Genomic DNA, 9,396 nt, shown 5'->3' on the forward strand with positions numbered 1-9,396 from the left:
TCCTGAATATTCTTTGGAAGGACTGATCCTGAAGCTGAAACTCCAATACTTTGGCCACCTGATGTGAAGAACTGACTCATTTGAAAAGACCCTGATGCTGGAAAAGATCGAAGGTGGGAGGAGAAGGGGACGACAGAGGATGAGATGATTGGATGGCATCACTGGCTCAATGGACATGAGTTTGAGTAAACTCCATGAGTTTGTGATGGACAACAGGGAGGCCTGGCGTACTGCAGTCCATGGAGTCGCAAAGAGTCGGACATGGCTGAGTGACTGAACTGAACTGAACTCCATGACTCCTCTTCAGGCAAGAATACTGGAGTGGGTAGCCATTCCTGTCTCCAGGGCATCTTCCCAACCCAGGGATCAAACCCTGGTCTCTTTTTTTGCAGGCGTTCTTTTTCATCTGAGCCACTAGACCCCAAATATTCTTGCAGTGTAGATACTTGAGGAGACAAGTTAGTAAAAATGAAATAATTTTTATTGATAGTCCAAAGATTTAGTGTGAATTTCTATATCAAGTCAAAGTATATCAATAATTCTCAACATAGAATAAAAGAAGAGTGGGAATTATATATAAATAAAATAATTAGATTTTCAAGTTCTAACTTAGCTATCTAAATGGTCTGCCTGTATTGATTGTGTTCAGCTAGTAATACTTAAAATGTGTAATTCCACCCCAAAGATAATTAATCCCTATAATTTACTTAAATGATGTTCTTTTAATCAAGATTTCAATTTCACTTGATGGTCTGAAATAAGGTGGAAAATAAAATGGAAAATTAGAACATTTATTCAACATGGAGCAATGTAGCAGACAATAAATAAAAGATTTCAAAGGGCCTTTTATATAGCTCATTACTCTGAATGAAACAAATTCAAAATAGTAGAGACATATAAATGGAGATGCAGAAAATAATGTTTATTTTTGTTTCTGTTTATTATTACAAACAGAGAAGAGATTATAAGCAAAAAGAAATAAAATTGAATGCTTTAGAAAAACAGAGAGTCCTAAGGAGTAATGAGGAGAAGGCAATGGCACCCCACTCCAGTACTCTTGCCTGGAAAATCCCACGGACGGAGGAGCCTGGTGGGCTGCCGTCTATGGGGTCGCACAGAGTCGGACACGACTGAAGCGACTTAGCAGCAAGGAGTAATGAAAATGCCTTTGCTTATTCATGAGTTACTTGGTAGGACTTATTTGGATTGAAATCTGAGGTAGGAAAGCAAGAGATTGGCAGGGTGAGGGCCAAGTGGGTGGGGTGAATGGTGGGTGACCAATGGGGTGACTGGTGGGTGATCAGTCAGGTGACAGGTGGGTGATTGGCATCTACGATTTCAGGGCATATTCCAGTGTAGGATTAATACTGAAATGCAGTGGAGCTTTATTTTAATAGTATATACTGCAGGGTAAATGGTAACCCACTCCAGTATTCTTGCCTGGAGATTCCCATAGACAGAGGAGCTGGCAGGCTATAATCCATGGGGTCGCAAAGAGTCAGACACAACTGAAGCATCTTCACACGCACACTGCAGGGTAATATTGATTTGAAGTTACTTGTCACAGATTCCATGTCCAATGGATCAGACCAGTACAGAAGAATTTATTGGATAGTATTGTTCCTGGATGATAAACATATCATAGTTTACCTATTTTGGGGGTAAAAATAATATTTTTGGTATTGTTAAAAATAGGTAAACTACTAATGGATTTGTTTACTATATTTTGGCCACAAGTCTTCTCAGTTTTGTAAAGGCATGGCTGGTGGTCACTGCTTGCTTCTAAGCTGGTTCATTGCTTCTACTCAGTTTCCCAATTAAATCCGATGTTTCTTTGGGATCAAATCAGTGAGCTATTGGTAAATAAAAATACTGACCAGAGGATAGATTGATAGCCAGTGACACGATGAGATTCCTTGAAAATAAGAAAGAAAATGGAAAAATAGTATCTCTAAGAAGTTAGTTATACTTCTTAAAATAATAACAACTTCTTAAAACCTGTAACTGTTTGGAATAAGAGTGAGGCCTTTCTTGTGACTTTTGGATAAGTATCTCTTATAAATTACAATCTGCTTTATGAATCCTTAAGAACACATATTTTGGTAATTGAACATGGCAGAGGGCTGTATTAATGGAAACTATTTTCACAGTTAAGGATTAGTTTACAAAAGTAATGATTATATGTTAATTACTTTTTGAGTGACATTCCATCACCCACCTGCCAATGCAGGAGACATAAGAGATGTGGGTTCAATCCCTGGGTCAGGAAGATTCCCTGGAGGAGGGTATGGAAACCCACTCCAGTATTCTTGCCTGGAGAATCTCATGTACAGAGGAGCCTGACAGGCTACAATCCATGGGGTCCCCAAGAGTTGGACACAACTGAAGTGACTTAGCATGCATGCACATTCTGTATTTTATCTTTAAATACTTTTAATTCTTCTATGATATACAAAGATCATTTTGTATGGAGCATCTGTTTACTGTCCATATGTTTTTTAGCATTAAATCATAACCAATCACTGAAGCCAGTAGTTGGAAGTGACCATATCACATTTTAAGTTTAGAGTTCTTCATGTGCTAGAGGTGCTCAAAATAACCACAGTTATCAGTTTGAGCCAGAAGAATTTTGGAGGTTCTCACGTTAAGCAGATAGATGCCAGAATTTCAAAAGTCACATGTAGACAGTCAGATGCTTTTTCACTTTGCTATGTAAGTCAGCCATGGGCTAAATCATATCAGTCCAGTCACTCAGTCATGTCCAATTCTTTGTGACCTCATGGACTGCAGCACGCCAGGCTTACCTGTCCATCACCAACTCCTGGAGCTTACTCAAACTCATGTCCATTGTGTCAGTGATGCCATCCAACCATCTCATTCTCTGTCGTCCCTTCTCCTCCCACCTTAAATCTTTTCCAGCATCAGGGTCTTTTTAAATGAGTCAGTTCTTCACATCAGGTGGCCAAAGTATTGGAGCTTCAGCTTCAGGATCAGTCCTTCCAACATTCAGGACTGATTTCCTTTAGGATGGACTGGTTGGATCTTCTTGCTGTCCAAGGGACTATCAAGAGTCTTCTCCAACACCACAGTTCAAAAGCATCAATTCTTTGGTGCTCAGCTTTCTTTATAGTCTCACATCCATACATGACTACTGGAAAAACCAAAGCTTTGACTAAATGGACCTTTGTTGGCAAAGTAACGTCTCGGCTTTTTAACATGCTGTCTAGGTTAGTCATAACTTTCCTTCCAAGTAGTAAGCGTCTTTTAATTTCATGGCTGCAGTCACCATCTGCAGTGATTTTGGAGCCCAAGAAGATAAAGTATGTTACTGTCTCCATTGTTTCCCCATCTATTTGCCATGAAGTGATGGGACCAGATGCCATGATCTTAGTTTTCTGAATGTTGAGTTTTAAGCCAACTTTTTCACTCTCCTCTTTCACTTTCATCAAGAGGCTCTTTAGTTCTTCTTTGCTTTCTGCCATAAGGGTGGTATCATTTGCCTGAGGTTATTGCTATTTCTCCCGGCAATCTTTATTCCAGCTTGTGTGTCGTCCAGTCCAGCATTTCTCATTATGTACTCTGCATATAAGTTAAATAAGCAGGGTGACAGTATATAGCCTTGATGTACTCCTTTACTGTTTTGGAACCAGTCTGTTGTTCCAAGTCCAGTTCTAACTGTTGCTTCTTGACCTGCATACGATTTCTCAGGAGGTAGGTCAGGTGGTCTGGTATTCCCATCTCTTGAAGAATTTTCCGCAATTTTTTGTGATCCACACAGTCAAAGACATTGGCGTAGTCGGTAAAGCAGAAATAGATGTTTTTCTGGAGCTCTTTTGCTTTTTCGATGATCCAACGGATGTTAGCAATTTGGTCTCTGGTTCCTCTGCCTTTTCTAAATCCAGCTTGAACAGCTGGAAATTCATGGTTCATGTACTGTTGAAGCCTGGCGTGGAGAATTTTGAGCATTATTTTGCTGGCGTGTGAGATGAGTTCAGTTGTGCAGTAGTTTGAATATTCTTTGTCATTGGAATGAAAACTGACCTTTTCCAGTCCTGTGATCACTGCTGAGTTTTCCAAATTTGCTGGCATATTGAGTGCAGCACTTTCACAGCATCGTCTTTTAGGATTTTAAATAGCTCAACTGAAGTTCCATCGCCTCCACTAGCTTTGTTCGTAGTGATGTTTCCTAAGGCCCACTTGACTTTGCATTCAAGGATGTCTGGCTCTAGGTGAGTGATCACACACCATCGTGATTATCTGGGTCACAAAGATCTTTTTTGTACAGTTCTTCTGTGTATTCTTGCCACCTCTTCTTAATATCTTCTGCTTCTGTTAGGTCCATACCATTTCTGTCCTTTATTGGGCCCATCTTTGCATGAAATGTTCCCTTGGTATCTCCAATTTTCTTGAAAAGATCTCTAGTCTTTCCCATTCTTTTGTTTTCCTCTATTTCTTTGCATTGATCACTGTGGAGGTCTTTCTTATCTCTCCTCGCTCTTCTGTGGAACTCTGCATTCAAATGGGTATAATCTTTCCTTTTCTCCTTTGCCTTTACCTTCTGTTCTTTTCTCAGCTATTTGTAATGCCTCCTCAGACAACCATTTTGCCTTTTTGCATTTCTTTTTCTTAGGCATGGTCTTGATCCCTGCCTCCTGTACAACATCCTGAACCTCTGTCCATAGTTTTCAGGTACTCTGTCTATCAGATCTAATCCCTTGAATCTATTTGTCACTTCCACTGTGTAATCTTAAGGGATTTGATTTAGGTCGTATCTGAATGGCCTATTGTTTTTCCCTACTTTCTTCAGTTTAAGTGTGAATTTTAAGTACAAAATGAAACATATCAAAGGCTGAGAGAATTTTGCCAGGAGAACGCACTGGTCATAGCACACACCCTCTTTCAGCAACACAAGAGAAGACTCTACACATGAACATCACCAGATGGTGAATACTGAAATCAGATTAATTATATTCTTTGCAGCCAAAGATGGAGAAGCTCTGTACAGTCAGCAAAAACAAGACTGGGAGCTGACTGTGTCTCAGATATTGGGCTAAATAGTCTGATCTTTTTATGTTACAAACATATTCTATCCTGGACTCTTGAGAGTGGAAGAAATCACTGCTAGTAAGTATCCTGGGACACAGACATCATGAGGGCTTACTGGAACTTAGGGCCACCTACTTGCCGGAATCACTAGTTGTCTGCTTCTATTTTGAGAACTTAAATATTGACTTTGATATCTATCAATTCAGTTCAGTTCATTTGCTCAGTCATGTCCGACTCTTTGTGACCCCATGGACTGCAGCACTCCAGGCTTCCCTGTCCATCACCAATTCCCAGAGCTTACTCAAACTCATGTCCATTGAGTTGGTGATGCCAGCCAACCATCTCATCCTCTGTCATCCCCTTTTCCTCCTACCTTCAATCTTTCCCATTATCAGGGTCTTTTCCAATGAGTCACTTCTTTGCATCAGGTTGACCTTTAAAGCAGGAAATTTACCCCATGCAAATCTCTTTGGATGAAATGTAGGTTCACCATTTAGAATCATACTTCATCCGTTCATACCGTATATCTTACCAGTGTCCTTCCTTCTTCTTTATGTTGGTTGATAGAAAACACAAAACTTGTTTTTATTAATATTTTAAATAAGAGACTTGAAACAAGGTAATTTGGCCTCTGAAAAACCAGGCCTTAAAAAAATTGCCTGTTGCTCCTTTGTCGGAGTTTTCATCTATAAGACAGTGTTGGTGACAACGTTTCGTGGGCAACTGCTATATGCCAAATGTTCTGCTATGTGCTTCTCACATGTGAACTCCCTTCATCTTTCCAACAGCACTATGAATCATCCAGATTTGCTTTATTTTACAACAAAGAAAAATCAAGCATTGATATGGTTGCTTAATTTTCACAAAGTGACCCACCTAATCACCCAGAGGAAGCTTCTGCATTCAAACTGGGATACAGTTCCAAACTCCGTACCCTTTTCATAAACTGCACCACCTTCTTGTAATCTTTATTAGAAATATTGTGACACAGCATAATGTGTCCTCCTGACACAGAAGTGTGATCAGCCTTGCTTCCTTGGCTGAGCTTTATATTAATATTAGGGGATTAGTGTGGACACGTGGGGTCATGCAGAAGCAAAGCATGCTGGGCGTTTGTCAGTGCATGAAGACAGAAGCTGTCCACATTACCACCAATGTAATAAGCGGCTTTTTACCTAAACCACAGCAAGTTAATTGACAGGAGACAGTAAATCATAGACTGTGGGACTGGAAGATGGAGTTTTGACATTGAACATTGTTTTACACTGTTTATTCTTGTTTGAATCATAAAAGAGAATAGCTCTGAAAACTTCCCTTGAGAAGCCACTGAGTTTTGAGGGTTTGCTACTTAGAACTGGTAACAGTGGAAGGTACAGGTTGGAAATGTTGAGATTTGTTTACAAGCAGAGTTAAGAGAAGGACTTCCCCGGTGGCGTAAGTGGTAAAGAATTTGCCTGCCAATGCAGGAGACATAAGAGATGCAAGTTGGATCCCTGGGTAGGGAAGATCCCCTGGAGGAGGAAACGGCAGCCCACTCCAGTATTCTTGCCTGGAGAATCCCATGGGCTAAGGAGCCTGGCAGGCTACAGTGTGTGGGTCACAAAGAGTTAGACACAACTGAGTATGTACACACACACACAGTGAAGAGAGCTGAGCTTTTGGATAAGCTAAAAGGTGAGAGTGCAAGAGCAAGCTAGCAAGGTGATGGAGGGCTTGGCGGGATATGCCAACTTTAGCAGGTCCAGCCATCACTCCAAAGGGCAGCTTCAAAGCAGACTACACAGGAAGAAAGATAGCACAACTCAGCCCCTACAGGCTTGGTGATGACTTGGTCACGGGTTCTGAGATTCAGAGGTAAAATCAATACCGCTGCACTCAGCAGAGACATATTTGACACATGAGCAACAGCAGAAGACCTTTAGATAGACGAGAGATGAGTCTGGCCTGTGGCTAGCCAAGAAATGGTTGAAAGTAAAAGCATGTTTATAAATCAGTAAGAAAAGACGAATTTCAGCCAAGTGTTCTCTGAACGCATATTAATCACGCATTATATTCTGAAATGGCTTCTTGGACCAGGCAAGTAATAGATGGATAAAGTCAGCCAAGATAAGAAAAACAGCACTTGCTGGCATTTATGGTAAATTGATGCCTGCTTACCATGGCTAAAAGAGCAGTCATTTACATCCAGAAGATTCCCGTCTTGTAAAATATGGATTCCACATTGGCAAATTGTATACTTTTTCAAAAGAAACCAGGTTACTATATGAAATCTCCTAATTTTTTTTTTTTCTAAAGTCCTCGGATAGAGGATGTATCAGATATTAAACTGATAAGAACAGATACTACACTTGATCTTAGCCAAAAGGCCGAGAAGCGATCTGAAATCTCCTAATTTTTAAATGTGAAGTTATTCAACTGAAATGTATTATAAACAGGAAAACAAAGACTACAACCCACAACAATCATTGCAATAGAATTATATTTGCTGAATGAATTTGGCTCATAGGCCACCAGTTTAAGACTTGGGATCAAATATTTGAAATTATCTTTGGGAAACTGGGTAAGGGAAGATTCAATCTGAAAGGAGCTATATGGAGTTTTGTAAGAGAATATATAGACTTCAAAGTGACTGAATCCGAGTATGCACTCAGAATATAGCCCAAAGGAGAAATAAAACCTACAAGAAAATCCTAAGGTTAATACTTATGGAAAGGAAAAGTCACTCATTTGCTACATGCAGACATATAGACACAGGATTGCTCTCTACAAGACCAAATCAGCCTGTAAGACTAAATCAGAAAGAGTAAAAGAATAGAAGCAAAAATAAGAAATACGCCAATCTTTCAATTTCTTATCAAAGACTAGACACCCAGTGATAATGACAAGTAGAAGACTAAACAACTTCCATAGGTATCATACAGCAAACGTGGGTTTTAGTCACAGTTTGACATTAAACTGCAGATTTTATAGACGTATTTGCTGCAATAAAATTTGCTTAATCTTAGCACTGGTTGTGATTTATGTTTGTTTAGGTAAATTCCTGTGCACTCTGTCCCTAAATTTCTTAATAATAACAGAAGTACTTTAGCTCATGTGATTGCTTTGAGAAATAGATAATTTAAGCAACACTAATTTTAAAACTGTATTAGGCATGATACATATTTAATGTCTACAGGTGATTTGATTTTTGGAGAACACGACCGGTGGCATATGAGAAATGTAAATATAGTATTGACCTACTGTGTCAGTGACAAAAGAAGATTAGTCTTTTCTCTGAGAGGTTGGAATTGCCCTTACTGATAATATTCATTGCTTACTAATTTAGACTATACATTGTATTTCTGTCAGCGAATGTTTTCCTTGATTGTTGTCTGAGTAAAACAAATTGGATGTAGGATCAAGGTATATCATTCAGGCACCTTCCTTCAAAAGTAATTAGGGTCTTACTCACTTGAAACCTGATAATTACATTTAATGTAATCTTAAAAGAGGGCCCAAGGATTGTTTTCCATTGGTGGATGCATGAGAAATGGAACAAATTAACTTTCCTGACCACTGAAGTTAAGGAGAATGAGAACAGAAAAAAAAGGCTGAATCCAAACATTTAATTTTATCCATTTATTCTTTTTAAGAGTTACTTTTTAAAAGATTTTTTTTGATGCAGGCCATTTTTTAAGTCTCTACTGAATTTGTTAACAGCATTGCTTCTGTTTTATGTTTTGGTTTTTTTTGGCTGCGAGGCATGTGGGATCTCAGCACCTTGACCAGGGATCTAACCTGTGTCCCGCATTGGAAACTTACGTCTTAACCACTGCCCTGCCAGGGAAGTCCGTTATCCATTTATTCTTACACAGCCCTCAAGGGACTTTTGCTCAGCAAAAGGGGTGTGTGGAAACTGTTAGGATGTTCCATTAGACCCATCCAAAGATCTGTGTTGGTCTTCAGTGCCAGTGACTCATTCAGTGACCAGCCCAGCCTGGTTCTGCACCAGAATTCCAACCAGATGAGAGTCAGACAATACTCATCCCCTTGGCTCCAATTTACTCAGAGCGGGGAAAAATGCATATGTCTGGGTATCACATTGTGCTCAATTTATCCTCATAAACAGGACATCACTCCCAATTCAAAATGCATTTGGAGACTCAGTAATGTCTGACCCAAACCAGGCTGGCTGTAATAGGAAAATAAATTTACTCTTGGTCTAGGAACTAGGTTGGTTGATACACAAAGATTTTAGGAGTAACATCATTAAACTAGAACAGAAGAGGTATTGAAGGGAAAGAGGGGCTTAGGATTTTAAAAGTGGTGGATATTGCTAATAATGACCAAGAAGAAAAAGACCTAGCTGTT

General features: G+C 39.5%; 1 non-coding gene across 1 annotated transcript; it reads right to left on the minus strand.

Annotated features, from left to right (window-relative positions):
* Positions 1 to 7,233: 7,233 nt before the first annotated feature.
* LOC133240160 (U2 spliceosomal RNA) lies at positions 7,234 to 7,424 on the minus strand. The gene has a single exon (XR_009734141.1). It is a non-coding gene; the product is annotated as a U2 spliceosomal RNA (small nuclear RNA).
* Between the last annotated feature and the right edge of the window lie 1,972 nt (positions 7,425 to 9,396).

This window comes from Bos javanicus, chromosome 27 (genome assembly GCF_032452875.1).
Source record: "Bos javanicus breed banteng chromosome 27, ARS-OSU_banteng_1.0, whole genome shotgun sequence".
In the NCBI taxonomy this organism is placed as follows: domain Eukaryota; kingdom Metazoa; phylum Chordata; class Mammalia; order Artiodactyla; family Bovidae; genus Bos; species Bos javanicus.